This window comes from Podarcis cretensis (assembly GCF_951804945.1).
Source record: "Podarcis cretensis genome assembly, chromosome: 11".
In the NCBI taxonomy this organism is placed as follows: domain Eukaryota; kingdom Metazoa; phylum Chordata; class Lepidosauria; order Squamata; family Lacertidae; genus Podarcis; species Podarcis cretensis.
Window position 1 is genome coordinate 30275293 of NC_137180.1, and position 17291 is coordinate 30292583.

General features: G+C 40.7%; 1 long non-coding RNA gene across 1 annotated transcript in view; it reads right to left on the reverse strand.

The window, feature by feature from the left end:
• LOC307226859 overlaps nt 1-17291 on the reverse strand; it is a 469238-nt gene that overhangs the window by 72057 nt on the left and 379890 nt on the right. The window contains exons 6-8 of the long non-coding RNA XR_013843606.1: nt 15615-15813; nt 7201-7342; nt 6509-6584 (exon numbers count right to left, since the gene is read on the reverse strand). This is a non-coding gene — a long non-coding RNA (uncharacterized lncRNA). The remainder of the gene's footprint in view (nt 1-6508; nt 6585-7200; nt 7343-15614; nt 15814-17291) is intronic.

Below are 17291 nucleotides of genomic sequence, written 5' to 3' on the forward strand. Positions count from 1 at the left end.
TTTAATAAAAATTATTATATCTAAAAAAGAAAGCACCATGTTGAAGATGACCATGAATGTTTCTGGACTCAGAAAAGGGGCATACAAATGGGTTAGTTTTCGATCCAGCTACAACACATTTAGCATCCATTTTGATTTAACTTTGGGAGCTTCTGGCTGCCAGATGGTGCTATGGGGCAAATGTTATCACTGGCAGGTGGCCCTGCCTCTGTGTCACGGTACCAATTCATGCCTAAGACCTATTTTGCTCCTAGCTTTTTGCTCTCATATCATAAACTCACAAAGAACACTTTCCCCAAGAGTATTCTTTCTGCAGAGAGCTGAACATATGCCTTAAGAACAGCTTCTTTTCCATCAATCCTGATGTTGATGGGCCATCACACACTAACGTCCAAACATGAGATATGCGTTCGGCTTTTTATATATATAAAAAATAAGCCTTCTGAATTTCTCATTGAAAGTGTTGGCAGTCAGCCCATCATTTGAAAGTGAAGAAAACATCTTGATTTAACATCTGAGCAGGGATTTTTTTTTAAAAAAAATTCATTCTTTCATTCGTTCTTTTTAATCTGTAAACAATTGGACCATATGTACTGTGACGGAAACATGAAGGCTTGTGACAGAATACTATTTAAGGAACCTAGTGCTTAATTGCTTCTCTTGATTAGCTGAAAAGGAATCTACATGCCCAGTTCCGAAGCTCTGATGAAAATATATAAAGTTGTTAAAAAATGGTTCTTCAATGGAAAATTCAGGTAGGAGCAAAATGTGTGCGTGTGTGTACTGCAATGTTCGGTCAAGTAGTTGGTTAAATACATTGATTTAAAACATTTTAATTAATTAAAAAGGAAGCTCTGACTAATCAGTCGGCAGAGTTTTTATTAGTTATAATACAAGTGCTTATGAAAATTGCAGATGCAATTGTAAGCACTCTATTAACAGACATGCCTTTGTATGTTAAAGAGAGACAGAAAGCTTTTTTTTACCATGGTACCTGCTGTAACACATGCATTTCTCCAGGGCAACAAAGTAGGCTTTTTTTTTTTGCTTTAGAACTACTGTTATTCTCCAATGCAAATTTATGCAGATTTATATCAATTGGTTTATCTATTCATTAAAACTCATTGGTTTAAGTGACTAATGCTACAATCCTCTACACCAGGAATGGGGTTTTTCCTTCCTTTTGGAAGCGTTTTGTACCTACAAGTTTCAGATCATCAGATTATTTATCTATTTAATTAATTAATTAATTAATTTCTATACCGCCTTATACCTGAAGGTCTCAGGGCGGTTCACATAAAATATTGAATACATAAAATCAAAACAAAACCAACAACCCAATAAAATAACCCCCCCCCCCCAAAGAGCCAGCATTTTTTTAAAAAAAGGGTATAGGATGTAGATCAAGTCAGGCAAAGGCTGATGTCATTGTGATGTCAAGCGACTGCCAGGGCTTTGCACTGAAAATGCTGCTAATATGGATAAAAACGTTGTTTCAGCAGCACCTTGCAAGATACTTCAAAGTCCAGACTTAAGGACTTCAACACACAGCCAAACTGAGCAGGACTTAACTTCGCAGAGAATCAATCCTGCTCATAGAATCATAGAATTGTAGAGTAGAAAGGGACTCCAAGCTTCATCTAGTCCAACCCCCTGCTATGAAGGAATCACAGTTAAAGAATCTCTGACCGATGGCCATCCAACCTCTGTTTAAAAAGTCCAGTGAAGGTGAGTCCATCACCTTCCACTGTTCCACTGTTGAATAGCTCTTCCTGCCAGAAAGTTCTTCTGAATGTTTGCCAAAACCTCATTTCTTGTCATTTGAGTCTATTGGTTTAGGTCCTCCCCTCTGAAGCAGTAGGAAACATCTGGTTCCACCATCCATCTGACAGCCCTTCAGATGTTGGACTGCCCTTGTATCTGGACCAGAAGCTGCAACTGATGCAGGATGCGGTGGCCAGAGTGCTCACAGGAGCAGGTTAGTGGCAGCATGTTACTCCTTTGCTGAGAAAACTGCACTGGTTGCTGATTTGCTGCTGGGTCAGATTGAAGGTTATTGAGTTGACTCAACAAAGCCCTGTGCATCTTGGGTCCAGACTACACTGAAGACTGCCTTATTTCTTCTGCTCCACAGTGATCCCTGAGATCTTCTATTAGGGTATTTATGGTGCCCCACCCACACTGCACAGTTTTGATTGGCTTCTTCCAGGGTCTGAGCTTTCTTTATAGAATCATAGAATAGAATCATAGAATCATAGAGTTGGAAGAGACCACAAGGGCCATCAAGTCCAACCCCCTGCCAAGCAGGAAACACCATCAGAGCACTCCTGACATATGGTTGTCAAGCCTCTGCTTAAAGACCTCCAAAGAAGGAGACTCCACCACACTCCTTGGCAGCAAATTCCACTGTCGAACAGCTCTTACTGTCAGGAAGTTCTTCCTAATGTTTAGGTGGAATCTTCTTTCTTGTAATTTGGAGCCATTGCTCCGTGTCCGCTTCTCTGGAGCAGCAGAAAACAACCTTTCTCCCTCCTCTATGTGACATCCTTTTATATATTTGAACATGGCTATCATATCACCCCTTAACCTCCTCTTCTCCAGGCTAAACATGCCCAGCTCCCTTAGCCGTACCGCATAAGGCATCATTTCCAGGCCTTTGACCATTTTGGTTGCCCTCCTCTGGACACGTTCCAGTTTGTCAGTGTCCTTCTTGAACTGTGGTGCCCAGAACTGGACACAGTACTCCAGGTGAGGTCTGACCAGAGCAGAATACAGTGGCACTATTACTTCCCTTGATCTAGATGCTATACTCCTATTGATGCAGCCCAGAATTGCATTGGCTTTTTTAGCTGCCGCGTCACACTGTTGGCTCATGTCAAGTTTGTGGTCAACCAAGACTCCTAGATCCTTTTCACATGTACTGCTCTCAAGCCAGGTGTCACCCATCTTGTATTTGTGCCTCTCATTTTTTTTGCCCAAGTGCAATACTTTACATTTCTCCCTGTTAAAATTCATCTTGTTTGTTTTGGCCCAGTTCTCTAATCTGTCAAGGTCGTTTTGAAGTGTGATCCTGTCCTCTGGGGGGTTAGCCACCCCTCCCAGTTTGGTGTTATCTGCAAATTTGATCAGGGTGCCCTTGAGTCCATCATCCAAGTCGTTGATAAAGATGTTGAATAAGACCGGGCCCAAGACAGAACCCTGTGGCACCCCACTAGTCACTCTTCTCCAGGATGAAGAGGAACCTTTGATGAGCACCCTTTGGGTTCGGTCAGTCAGCCAGTTACAAATCCACTGAGTGGTAGCATAGTCATGACCGCATTTTACCAGCTTCTTTACAAGAATATCATGGGGCACCTTGTCAAATGCCTTGCTGAAATCTAGGTAGGCTACATCCACTGCGTTCCCTTCATCTACCAGGGTTGTAATTCTGTCAAAAAACGAGATCAGGTTAGTCTGACATGACTTATTTTTCATAAATCCATGCTGACTATTGGTGATCACAGCATTCCTTTCTAGGTGCTCACAGACTGTTTGCTTAATGATCTGCTCCAGAATCTTCCCTGGTATTGATGCCAGACTGACTGGGCGGTAATTATTTGGGTCCTCTCTTTTCCCCCTTTTGAAAATAGGAACAACATTTGCCCTCCCCCAGTCTGCCGGGACTTCGCCTGTTCTCCAGGAATTCTCAAAGATGACTGCCAGTGGTTCTGAGATCCAGTTCTTTTAATACTCTTGGATGCAGTTCATCTGGCCCTGGAGACTTGAATACATCTAAACTAGCCAAGTATTCTTGTACTATCTCCATAGTTATTCTGGGCTGTGTTTCCTCTGCTGAATCATTTGCTCCAAATTCTTCAGGTCAGGCATTGTTTTCTTTATCGGAGAAGACTGAGGCAAAGAAAGCATTGAGGAGTTCAGCCCTTTCTGTGTCCCCTGTTTGCATTTCACCATCTTCTCCTCTGAGTGACCCCACTGTTTCTTTGTTCTTCCTTTTGCTACAAACATACCCATAAAAGCCTTTTTTGTTGCTTTTAACCTCTCTAGCAAGCCTGAGTTCATTCTGTGCTTTAGGTTTTCTGACTTTGTGTCTACACGTGCTGGCTATTTGTTTGAATTCCTTTTTGGTGGTTTCCCCCCTTTTCCATTTTTTGTACACATCCTTTTTTAATCTTAACTCAGTTAAAAGTTCTTTAGATAGCCACCCTGGCTTCTTTAGGCATCTTCCATGTTTATGGCAGGGTCTGCTATGTGAAACTCATTGTTAACTCATTGTTAATAGAAATCTGCCAGACGTCACCCCTGCTCTCTTTTAGACATCTTCTAAAAACTGTATAGTTCAGACATGCCTTAGGAATTAGACTTTTTTTCACCAACCAGTTTTTATTGACATCTAACTGCTGCTTTTATCAATGTTATTACTGTTTATTTGCATTTTTATGTTGTACATTGCCTTACTATATTTCCCATGGAAGTGTGGTTTGTAAATATTTATGAATAAATGTGTGACCCAGGTTGTTGTAGTGTGGCATATATGGGAGTGCATTTTAGCTTGACCTATGGCACTTGGTCCATAACCAGAATGAACTTCAGGCTTCTTAAGTCCCAGAGCTTAAAGTGCAACTTCTTTTTTTACTAAATTAGGTTCTAGATTATAAATGTGGTTAAACTGATGAAAGGTGGGCATCTAGCATTAGCAAGAAATGTGATAGATAGATAGATGATAGATAGATACAGATTTAGAGATATAGAGATATAGACACACACACACACACACATACACACACATACACACAGTGCTTTTTTCTAAAAAAAATGTTTAAGGGTACTCTCCTTTTGACTCAAAGAAAATCTTCATTTTGTAGTTCAAATTGGGGAAAAATGAATACAGTAACTGGACAAAAGTACAAAAATGGGAATATATGTGTGTGTTTCATGTATTATGGGGTCTCTAGAAACAGTAAAGATCACCTATCTTAATAATAATAATAATAATAAAGTGATAGTATTTGTTGTACTTGATTCTACTGAAGGAAACCTGTTCCTAGATGAAATGTGTGCACATTTCCCCACAACTTCCATGGGATATCTCTGACAGCAAGGGATAGTACACTTTGGACCCATCAACAGAGGACGGTGGAGGGGTCTCCCTTTTGCTTCTCCTGAACCTAAATTCCTTGATTGAAGACCAAGTTCACATTTTTCTCTTTGTTGAATAAATCTTACAATTCCATTATTTAATACTGTCGATGCTTTCACACACTCAATACAAAGCCTGGCCTCAAACATCCACTGCTGAGCCATCACTAAGGCCAAAATATAGATTGACCTGGTTCACATGGAGTGCTAAACCAAACCATGACGTAACATGCATGTGGAAGCCTGGTGGTTCTGAGGAAGAGATCATGGCTGCTGCACTCCTTCTCTGGTTCACCTGCTGCTGTGCTACCCAAGACTAAGCCATGGGTTGGCTTCACAGGTGGATTTGCTCTTGGTGTGCTGCTCATTGTTTGTATCAAAGGGACAAATCATGAACCCAGATTCAGCAGACATGTTAGCCAAATCATGGCTTAAGCCCTGAGCAACACAGTTTAACCCCAGGTAAGATGGCAGCAGCTGGAGTGCTACTTCCACAGTCTTCGGTCCAGGAACCCATACACTTGTGCATACAATACAAACCATGGTTTGCATTCATGTTATGTGCAAACTTTGCCCCTGTCTCATCGCCAACTATTTAGCATACAGTTGTTCTTCAAAATGATGATAGGTAAAAGGTAAAGGTACCCCTGCCCGTACGGGCCAGTCGTGTCCGACTCTAGGATTGCGTGCTCATCTCGCTCTAGAGGCCGTGAGACGGTGCCGTCCGAAGACACTTCCGGGTCACGTGGCCAGCGTGACGAAGCTGCAGCTGGTGAGCCAGCACCAGCGCAGCACACCGAAACGCTGTTTACCTTCCCGCTATAAAGCGGCACCTATTAATCTACTTGCACTTAAGAGTGCTTTCGAACTGCTAGGTGGGCAGGAGCTGGGACCGAATGATGGGAGCTCACCCCGCCGTGGGGATTCGAACCACCGAGCATACGATCGGCAAGTCCTAGGCACTGAGGTTTTACCCACAGCACCACCCGCGTCCCCAAAATGGTGATAGATTTGTGCAATTGTCCCAAATTCTCAGTTGTCCTCGTTCATCCCCCATGCTTCCTCTTGGGTACCAATACCACCCAACACAGCTATTCTAGCGTATATGCCGAAAGGCATTATAATATCCAGTATCTGAAGACATTGTTAGCTGATAACTCAAGCAAACTGAATTCTTGTCATTCAGGGATGGGGAAATACAAAATTGTGAAAGACTTCGGAACATTATTACACAATATCTATTTAGAGTTCCACTTACATAACATATGAGTCGATATACAAATAAGCATGTGCCTGCCTTAAGGATAAAGACATTTTCGTGCATGACTAAAATATGAAGACTGATAAATAATTTTAATATTTCTGAACTTACTGTTTGGAGTGCCATACAGAAATGCGAAAATAAAATGCATTTATCTCTTTGTCTCTTCCACTTTCTTGCAATTAATCTGTTAGATACGGGTGAAAACAGTACAGTATTCACATTATTATTTCCATTTAACAAAACTGTAACTTATCTCTCTAATATACAACCTTTTACCAACGCAAGGAAAAATAACCATCTTTGATGCACGAACATTAGCATTCTTAATTGATCACTGCTGAGCAAACACCACTTTTGGAAATAGCTTTTTAAAAACAACAATATTTTTAACAACATGTTAATGGCATCGGTATCAGTTCTTGTGAGCTTCTGAAAGGAGAGAGATCATTATTTTTCTCACCTCTAGTTTTGCAGTCCCCAACCCCCACTGATAAGATAATTTTGAACATTGAATCTTAACTCTGAAATTAGCTACATGTTTAGCCTCAACTGATTGACAGTACTCATTAACATGAATGTAAAGCTTAAATATTTAAAATCTGCATTTTATTAATATTTCATAGGGGGTCATAGGTAATGTCCATGTGTGAGAGATAGAAATGGAAGGAGGAGATAGCAGAGGAATCCAATTCAATTACTTCTCCCCCTAATTGCAAATGACTTCAAAGATTGAGGTACTCTCCCTCCTCCATGACCTTAGTGCATACGCTAGACTTCATTAGGAAACACTTTTTTTGTACCTGTCAGTAATCTCATTCTAATGTGGGTGGTCAGGTTGGGAACAGGATCATTGCAGAATTCGTTGAGGTTGGGAATTGCCTCGGAGGCAAGGTCCGGGTGACATGGCTCAAGTTGGTGGCAAGGTCAAATCTTAGTGCTGGGCTGAGAAAAGAAGGTAAAGTATTATTTGTCATTTTTGTAGATTGTGTTCATGGCACAATATGAATAATCTATACAGTGGTACCTCGGGTTACATACGCTTCAGGTTACATACGCTTCAGGTTACAAACTAACCCAGAAATAGTACCTCGGGTTAAGAACTTTGCCTCAGGATGAGAACAGAAATCGTGCCCCAGCGGTGCGGTGGCAGCGGGAGGCCCCATTAGCTAAAGTGGTGCTTCAGGTTAAGAACAGTTTTAAGTTCTTAACCTGAGGTACCACTGTAATCCCTAAGATCTTGCATGGAAACTCAACATCACCCTCTGAGCCAAGGTGGAAAAGATATTTATTTGAGGAAAGGGGAAGGAGATAGGGGTGCTGTTGTCCTTTTGAGGGTGGTACAAGCTGCATTGATAAATCAAGGTATCTAGAGGCTGGCTCCATCTGCACTATACATTTAAAGCAGTATCATACCACTTTAAACAGTTATGACTTCCCCCAAGAATCCTGGGAACCATAGTTTGTTAAGGGTGCCAAGAGTTGGTAGGAGACTTCTGTTTCCCTCACAGAGCTACACTTCTCAGAACGGTTTAACCAAGGTCGGATTTAGGTTTGATGAGGCCTTAAGCTACTGAATGTAATGGGGACCTTTATATGTCCAGCTGTCCTTCAGCAACAAATTGTCACCGTTTTTTGTGTCAAATATATGCTATAGGGTAATTTATGGACCTAATAGGTATCTAAAGCCATTTGCCGCTGTTGCTGTATGTAGGTTTTATTTTTTAACTTACATTTTGGAAATGTACATCCAGTTTTTTTCCTTATTTTTTTAGGGGGGCTCCCAAGAGAGTGGAGCCCTAAGCTATAACTGTTTGAGCTTATATTAAAATCTGGCCCCGGGTTTCACCAGCAATCCCGTTTCTGGGTATTTAAGCTCTGCGAAGGGAATGGGGTCTCCTAACAACTCTCAACACCCTTAACAAACTACACCTCTCAATATTTTGGATCCTGTACTCTCAGTTTACCGATACACTTCTCATATTACTAGCCTTTTAATACAATCTGTTCTCTAGTTAAGTACTCTCTATATATTTGAAATGGCTGCCTAGTAAGAGAACACCCTTGGGAAATGGAGTAAAGGCTCTCCTTGGACCTAGTCAATAACACAAGTACTTTCCCTCTCTTGTTAGCAGCTTCTCTCCTGAGATTCCCTTTTAAAATGCATCTTGGGAATAGCAGAGACAAGTGACCTCAGTAACATGGGGCATCAGAGCACACATGGATCAGGAGTTAAATACTCTAGGTCTGAAGTTATTATTATTATTTTGCTCTACTTAGTATTCCATACCCAGATTTTGCATAGGAACATCAGGGAGGCATAAATGTTTCTAAGGCTGGATCTAGACACATCAAAGAAGCATTTCAGTTAAACTTGCTGTAAATCTAAACAGGAAAATCCAGTATGGAAAAATGGGAGTCCACAGCACCATCTGGTGACACAGTGTTCTGTCACATATAGAACGCATATAAATCGCTTTTTCTTTACCAATCTAGCTGAGTCCTCAGTACACTGATTGACACAACTGCTTGGACAGAACAATCAGTAAAATTCAGCTAAAGGACAATTGAGATTGGTATCTAACTTGGTTCCTGAACAGCTTAGTTGTTGAACAAATTGGTTCTAGAATGCTGCAAACCGGTTTGCGAATGTTTTTTGGAAGCTGAACGCCATTGGATTGGAAGCTTCTGCAGTAAATCGGAAGCTGCACCTTAGTTTTCGAATGGTTTCGGGAGTTGAACGGACTCCCAGAACGGATTAAGTTCAAAAACCAAGGTACCACTGTACATCCCAACGTTTTTGGGTTGGGTTCTCCCCCCACCCCCATTGATTTTATTTCCTCAGCCTCTAGTAGCTGAGAATTGCATACCATTATTTGAAATATTTTACTCTGTGGACAAGCGATACATTTTCCTTCAGCCTATAAGATATAACCCCAAACATTGCAGGCATAGTAAATATGTATGTTTTAGAACAGGAAGAAACAGAAAACGAATGCCAGCCAGAACATTTACAATATGCACTGTTTAAAGAAAAAAATGTGTTTGATCTTTGGCAAGTTCCCTGACTTTGAACTGACACTAGACAAATGATTATGGAGACAAGATTTGTGAAAAGCTTACTCCTCCACTTGTGGACTCCTGCATTCGGTTTTACTGCCAACATTCCTGACCGTGTAGGAACTTTGTCCCCCTCACATGCAACTAAGGTCAATTATTTTTGGTATATTAAAAAAGGAGGGGGGGGAGGGTTTTTCAACCACGGAGCCTCAAATTAATTTAACATACATTGTAATGGGTTCTAAAATAACAGCATTTTAACTGGGGAGTTCATTAAGCATTTTCACAAATGCATAACCATTATTTTGCTTAGTCAGATGTTTCCTCAAAGGAGATTTCATTCACTTTAACTGCAGAATGTGCACGGCGAATAAAGCAATTTAGGGTTTTTTATTTACATTTTACCACTGATCCTGCTTTATGTGGGGGGTGGGGGGTGGGGGGTGGGGATAAGTTGCAAAAGAACAAAGGCACTGTTAGCATTTACTTCCCAGATATCAAGGCTTCTTTTTGCTTAAAGATACTGTGGTGAGGCTTTTTTTCCAGATGGGGGAAGTTAGTCTATATGCCCGAGTCCCTTCTAATTCCTGGATCCTGCAAGGATTCAATTGTTGGAATAGTCAGGTCAGCTTCTTGGTAATTGCCTAAGTATGGGTTGTTAGGGTAATAATGGAAATGGCTCTGTACCAGAGGGTGAATGGGTGGGTCTCCCTCCCTCAACTGGCTTGTAGTTAGAAGGATTAAACCAGAGATGAGGCATGTGTGAGCTGGTTGAGAAGCAGGCTGCAGGCAGAAGCCTGAGAGGGAGGGACATGCTTGATTTCTGCTTGAATCCAAGTCTGTGGTTATGGGAGAAGCAAGACCTTCTTGGGGTGCTGATGCTGTGAGTCTCTCCATTGTAGGTTCAGGTTGTAAGGTAAAGGGACCCCTGACCGTTAGGTCCAGTCACAAACGACTCTGGGGTTGCGGCACTCATCTCGCTTTACTGGCTGAAGGAGCTGGCGTTTGTCCGCAGACAGCTTCCAGGTCATGCAGCCAGCATGACTAAGCCGTTTCTGGCAAACAAGAGCAGTGCACGGAAACGCCGTTTACCTTCCCGCCCGAGTGGTACCTATTTATCTACTTCTACTTGACCTGCTTTTGAACTGCTAGGTTGGCAGGAGCTGGGGCCAAACAATGGGAGCTCACCATGTTGCGAGGATTCAAACTGCTGACCTTCCGATCGGCAAGCCCTGGGCTCTGTAGTTTAGACCACAGCACCACCCACATCCCAGGTTCAGGTTGTATATATGTGTAAAAAAAGCCATCTATCTTGAAGACACCACAGTCTCCACTGTCCCTCATTCCAAGGAAACTGAACCCTGGGTAAGAGTGTGTGCATGAAGCAATACAGTAGATTAGCTTCAGAGTAGTGTAAAATTGTTAGATGTACAGGAACTTTTAAGGGATCTGTAATCTGAGTAATATCCCCAGATTTCAGCAAATCAGTTTTCCCTTGTCTCCCTGTTCTGATTACAGTAAACCAGCTCAGCCAGTGTTGCTGTGACTGTTATTTTCAAGCCCAACAAGAGCAGCTGACATCCTTGGGTGGTGACCAAGGGACTCTCTTTTCTTATGCTTCCATGAGTGCTAGGCAGCTTTCATTATAATTGCCCACAACAACTGGAGTGCCATTAGCTGGATGAATGTGTTTTGCATATAACGCATACCCATGTGCAGACTGGAACAAGGCCATGCCTAGCTATATTTATCTGCTTATTTGTCTACCTTGTTTATCTATCCATCTACACATACACTTTTATGTCAGTACGCAGATAAATACGGACTGATAATTCTACTCTGGCAGCTTGCCGATGCTGAATCTGCAGCTCTGATATGATGAATACAAAACTAAAGGTGAATCAACAAATAAATTGCAGCAATAATCACCAAACTAATCTTTTAGTTTTCTTTGGTCACAGGGAAATATATAGGCAACGTAAACTCTTCACCAAATTCAGATGGCTTGAGGGATCAAATTTGGCCACTACAATAGCTACAGAGGGATGCATATCAAATGAATATGTAAACAGAATTGCTAATTTGTCTTTTAGCAGCTAACCAAAGAAATAAAAAAAACACAAAATCTTTTGTATGGTTTCTGAACCTGGCAAATCATAGTCACAGTTTTTTGTTTTACAAAAACCTTTTGGGAAACCTTTAAGCTGATCTTGACTTCCTTGAGTGTTTGCCTAAGTTCCATTAGAGCTTTCCTCATAGCCATGACACTGCATGATATATCTATGCTGTAGCATCAACCAGTCAGAATTTGTATTTTAGTATGCTTTATTTGTTTATTCATTTGATAACGATTGGATTTTTGCCTTACTACAATTACATAGCATCAGCACAGGATTTGGGCAAAACAATCCTTCTCTCCCGCTAAAACCAACATAATCTTCTGTGTCGGAAGATCTGGATGTTCTTGATTGAGACATGATTTAAAGTGATTGCTCTAAGATGCTTATGTCAGGCCCTGCTGAAGAGGCAAAATACTATTTTGCATATGCACTCGGTGTCATTTCATCTAGTTCTGGTGTTCATGGGCACCTTTGAGTGTATATGTGAGAGGCGGAAGAGAAGACCACTAAAGGAGATGAGAAGATGCCTAGGGTCCTAGAGGAGAATGAATGTTTGCATGCAGTCTGATCCTAAGCAGAGTTATGCATGCTTAAGGCCAATGCTTTTCCAATTAAATGTTCAAAATACTAATGAAAGAATGTTCTTGCATTAAAAAAAGGTCTACATCAATGGACCAGGATGTGGGAGACCAGGGTTCAAATACCCACTGAGCCATTAAGAAGCTTGCTGGATGACCTTGGGCCAGTCACAGTCTCTCAGACTAAGCTGCCTCACAGGGTTGTGAGAATCAAATGAGCTTTCATTTATTTCCCAGGCTGTGCTTTGAAGTCTCAAGATTCTGGCCTTCAAAGCGTAGTGTCACCTGAGGTCATAGTGATGTCAGGTGATTGCCAGATGGGTGCCACCCTTCTTCTGTCATATTTGGTCCACCAAGGGTGGGGAGATAAGGATCTGGGGCCTGCTAACCAGAAAAGATTCCCTACCCTTGTTATATTTGTTAAGTCAGTGTAAATAAGCAGCAAAATCCTCAGCATGGTTTGCAATTATAGAGCCACCCACTTGTGACTAAAGGGTAAAAAATCTGTCAGTCAGAATTGCCCTATTTTAAATTAGGAGCAGTGCTTGGTGAACTAACTAACCTATCAAAACAAAAACTTCCTTGTTTTTCATGATGTATCTTGAACTATCATTGCTAACTGACAATCCTAATCCTAAAATCCTGATCAGAGAGAGGCATGACAGAGTCCCATTCACAGCTACAATGCTGCTCAGGAGTAAGGTAGGACCTCTAAGTGAACCAGGAACCCTTTCATGCAACAGACTTTACCACCAGGTTAGACTACGGCAATGCATTGTACATAGGGCTGCCTTTGAAGACAAGTTTGGAAACTACAGCTAATGCAAGATGTGTCAGCAATTTCAACACAAGCTTAGATATTTATATCAGGCATTTATATGCTATTCAGTATTCAGAATCTCTAAGCCCTTCCTCCCAGGCACGATGCAGAAGGATTTCTAAACTCCCTCTTTTGGGGGCGGCCCTTCCAAGCTCCTTGAAAAACCACTGGTGAAACTCAGAGGGTGTTTCGCCAGCTGCTTTTGACACATTGGAAGGAGGTGCTGTGAGGTGAAAAGCTACAAAGTACTCAAGAGCAAACCCTTGCTTGAATGCCCTAAAAGGGATTTTGCAACCTGTATCTAATCTGTCATACTGGTTTCTTGAGAGGGAAGCAGGGAAGGGGTGCTTTGGATTATAAGTGACCCAATACAAGGTCAAAAAAAGGCATAAGAAAAACTGAAGGGGAGAAAATCCTGTTTGACTTTGGGATAAAAAAAATAAGCATGGTGAAAACTTGTGGAGTAAAAGACTGGGAACTAGACTAATGCACTATGGATAAACATAGAAGGATTAATAAGATACCACCCAAGTAAATCATACAAGAAGGAAGGAAAGCAAGTGCTGTGCTTAGCTGAGGCAACAAAACAGCCTGATTAACAAGATGAAGTGCTGCTGGATGATCAGCAACAAGGAGGAAATATAGACAGCATTTGCTAGATATATGGAGGTCATGATAGCCCCACACAAGAGCTATAGGCAGCATTGCCAGCATAAGGCAAATACCCGACTAATATATTTACATATGAACAGGGTGCCAACAGGCAAAGATCACATAAGTAAATTTTTAGACATTACATTCCAAATGTAAGGCAAGAAATATCACAGTCTGATTGATATGCAGAATTGTTGCCAGAACAGAGATGGCCAAAGTAACTTCAAAGTCACAGGAAATGTTGTCATCAGCCTCCTGTAAAAATGTACAGTTGCTTGCTATTCTTCCTCTGCCTAAAGGTGACTATTACTATCTTTTCCCTAGGCTACTTGTTCAACGTATCTTATTATCATTACAAAGTATTATAATGGATTAGCTTCTCCGTATTGTGTTAGTATTGGAGAGAGCATGTTTGAGACGGCACACTGACAAGGTTTTTTTTAAAAAGACATTTATTTACCCCCACTAACAATTACGAAGCAGCTTGCTTTCAAGATTTTCTTTTTTTAAAAAAAAATTCTCTAAATTGCATGCTTGCAATTTTTTTTGTCTCCTGATTATTCATTTAACAGAGAAAAAAAGAAACCGAAAAGAAGTGAGTAGTATCTAATTAATATCTCCTAATGCCCAACTAATGTCAAGCATGACTCCAATTTATAACCAAACTATATCTTTACATTGAAAAATTCAATTACATTTACTGACACACTTTGAAATGCTACATTATTTATACTGGCAAACTTTGCAGCCTCTCTGTATATTTATTAACATTCTTTCCACAGTAACAAAGCAGGCACACAATACAGATCGCTGCATTCTTCATTTTTTAATTTTTCAAAGTGATATTTACATCTGCTCGGGTAGGAAGGGAGGAAGGAAGGGGTTGCCTCTGTCAAGGAGATCCGAAAGATCAAGCAGAGCCAGGAGTTAATTTGCCCTCCCATTTGATTCTCCAGGCAAAACAAGGTAACCTTGACATTTCCCTCTTCCTCCTTCTTTCCTCCCCTCCCCTCCCTCCCTATTTTTCCCCTCTTTCATTCTCATTCTTTCCCTCCCTCCCTCTCTCTCACTCACACTTCACTCTCAGTGCACACATCAACAATTTTGAGCTGTGAAGAGGTTCAATTGCCACCTTGGTGACTCACTTATAATGCACAAATCATTTACCAGGATAGCTTGAGGACATGACAATGACAGAGAGACATCTGTTGGGTGGATGGGATAAGAAAAAAGAGGTTATTCACAGCTGGTACATTAGCCATGCTAGCCACTAGGCCACCACAGTGTCCTAGTCCTACAGCTTCATTCCCCTCCTCTCTGCCTGCTCCCTGCTGTCAGCTGCCAAAAGATATCTGTTCTCACCCTTTGCTGAATGAAAAGGTGCTAATGCATGACTTCAGGATATGACAGAACATACAGTACTTACAAGTGTTTGGAGATGCAGCCAACCTGACCATGGGGAAAAGAAATAAGTAACTAAAGAGAGATTTTTCATGTGTGTGTGTGTGTGTGTGTGTGTGTGTGAAAGAGAGAAAAAGGGGGAAAAATAGGCTTTATCTAGCTGTGCGTGGAAAAGGGAAACATTATCTTAGCAGTATTCCTTATTGAAAAGATCTATGTTAAAAAATTACACTGGGTTTTGTTTTGTATATGCACGTACTTATATAATAAATATGAGTCTATTAAATATGATCCATAGGCAATTGTTATATGAGCAGCTGGATTGAAATCCAACATGCTTGCTTTTCTGCTTTAATGGCGGGTGGTGGGAGCAGAAGTTATATCAGCTCTGAACAAAGAAGCAGCTTTTGGTAACCAATCAAGCACACTGCTGCTGCTATCTGTCTAAATGCACACATATATACATGCACAAAATTGAATTTTCAGCTCTGTAATTTTAAAAATTGTTCTCACACGTGGGTCTCTTTTACAATCCAGACTTTGACCACAATCGCAGCTGGCCTACTTTGTAGATACTGCAATACCTATTTTAAAGATAGAGAAACTGAGGTTGAAAGGAAGTGGCTTGCTCAAGCCCAACTGACTCCACAGCTAAGCTGCAGGTCTCCTGCAGGTCTACACAGCTAAACATTGAGGTCCAGGCCTCTATACGTTCTTTGCTGGTTTGTTTTCTCCTTTGCTTCTTTGAAGTTTTAAGAAAACACAGTCTAGGAATGAGATATCCTGAGGAGAAAAGAAGAAAATATATTAAGGAAAAAATGAAAACAAAGGCATGCATGTAACAATGTTATATATATACCCCAAACTACCCTGTAAGTACTTCAAGATGCAAAATGAGTGGGAATTCTGTTGTTGAATTTGTTACTTAACGTAACTGTTGTATAACGCTAAAATCTCAATAAATTAATTTATTATTTACATTTTTTTTTAAAAAATTAGATTCATATGCTGCTCTTCATCATAATATCTCAGGGCGGCTCACATAATTAAAAAAAGGATTAAATAAGTAAAACAAAACAGCAAAATAATAACCCCCCTTCCCACAGATACATTTAAAAGTCTGTAGAATATTAATCAGCCATATGTATATATTTGCCAAAAAACCCCAAACCCAAACCCAAATGCTCACAAATTTACAGTCTAATCCAAACCTGGGAACTGCCAGGATGAGCAAATTTTCAATAGGTTGGGCTGTCAGACAGAGTTCTGTCAGGATAACTCCCTCAACTCTGCTATTTTTTTTTTTAATAATATTTATTGAACATTTTCAAATATAACAGAAAAAAGAAAAGAAATAAAACATCCATTTTATAACCTTATTTCCATTGGCATCTTTCCAGGACTTTCCCCACCCCACCCCCTCTTGTATTCCAATTCCTTCAAATAGATTCAACAAGTTCTTACCCCAAATTTTAAACTTATTATAATTAACCCAATGTTAAAAATGTTTTTCCATCCCCTAAAATCGACCCCGCTCCCTTCCACGAGTTCCCCTCTTTAATATGCAGAACAGATTAAAATAAAAGAAAATAGAAAATAGAATAAAATATAATTTAACACCCTTTGGATTCCAAATTTCCCTCCCCCCTTTCCCGGTTGCGTTCCCCAATGTCCATCAATGCCTGTTGTCATCCTGGAGATCCCACATCTAGGCCGAAATCCTTCACAAGTCAACTTTGCCGTCTTTTTAATAGTCTTTGCCGTCTTTTTAATCATCTTTAGTTTCGAGCGTCCAATCTCAGAAAAACTCTATCTCAAAAAGGTCCATTTTTTCCATCCAGATCTCTGTATTTAAGAGTAAAACTCCAATTTTGTTTCTTTAAACCTTTCAAATCTGGATGTCCCAAATGTTCCCACTTCCAACTTTCTCCAATTCTTGTTGTTCATGTTGTTCTTATTATTCTCTCTCCTCACTTTCCTCTGGTTTCTTTTCCTGCTCTCCTGCAAAAATGTTCCAATTCCAAAAGCTTCTAAATCCCCCACAGAGGCTTTGTTATTCAGGAACAAAACTTTACTTCAAGTCCCTTCCATTCTTCAATAGATAAATCTATTGTCTCCTTTAGTGTAGAGACCTCTGTAGACAAAATAGTGTTCCATTTCTGCAGTTTCCCAGGAGATAAAAAGTCCAATTCAAATTCCATGCCAACAATACTTGTAGTGTCCCACAGCCCCTCTAGAGGGATTATAGTAACTCAGTTTCC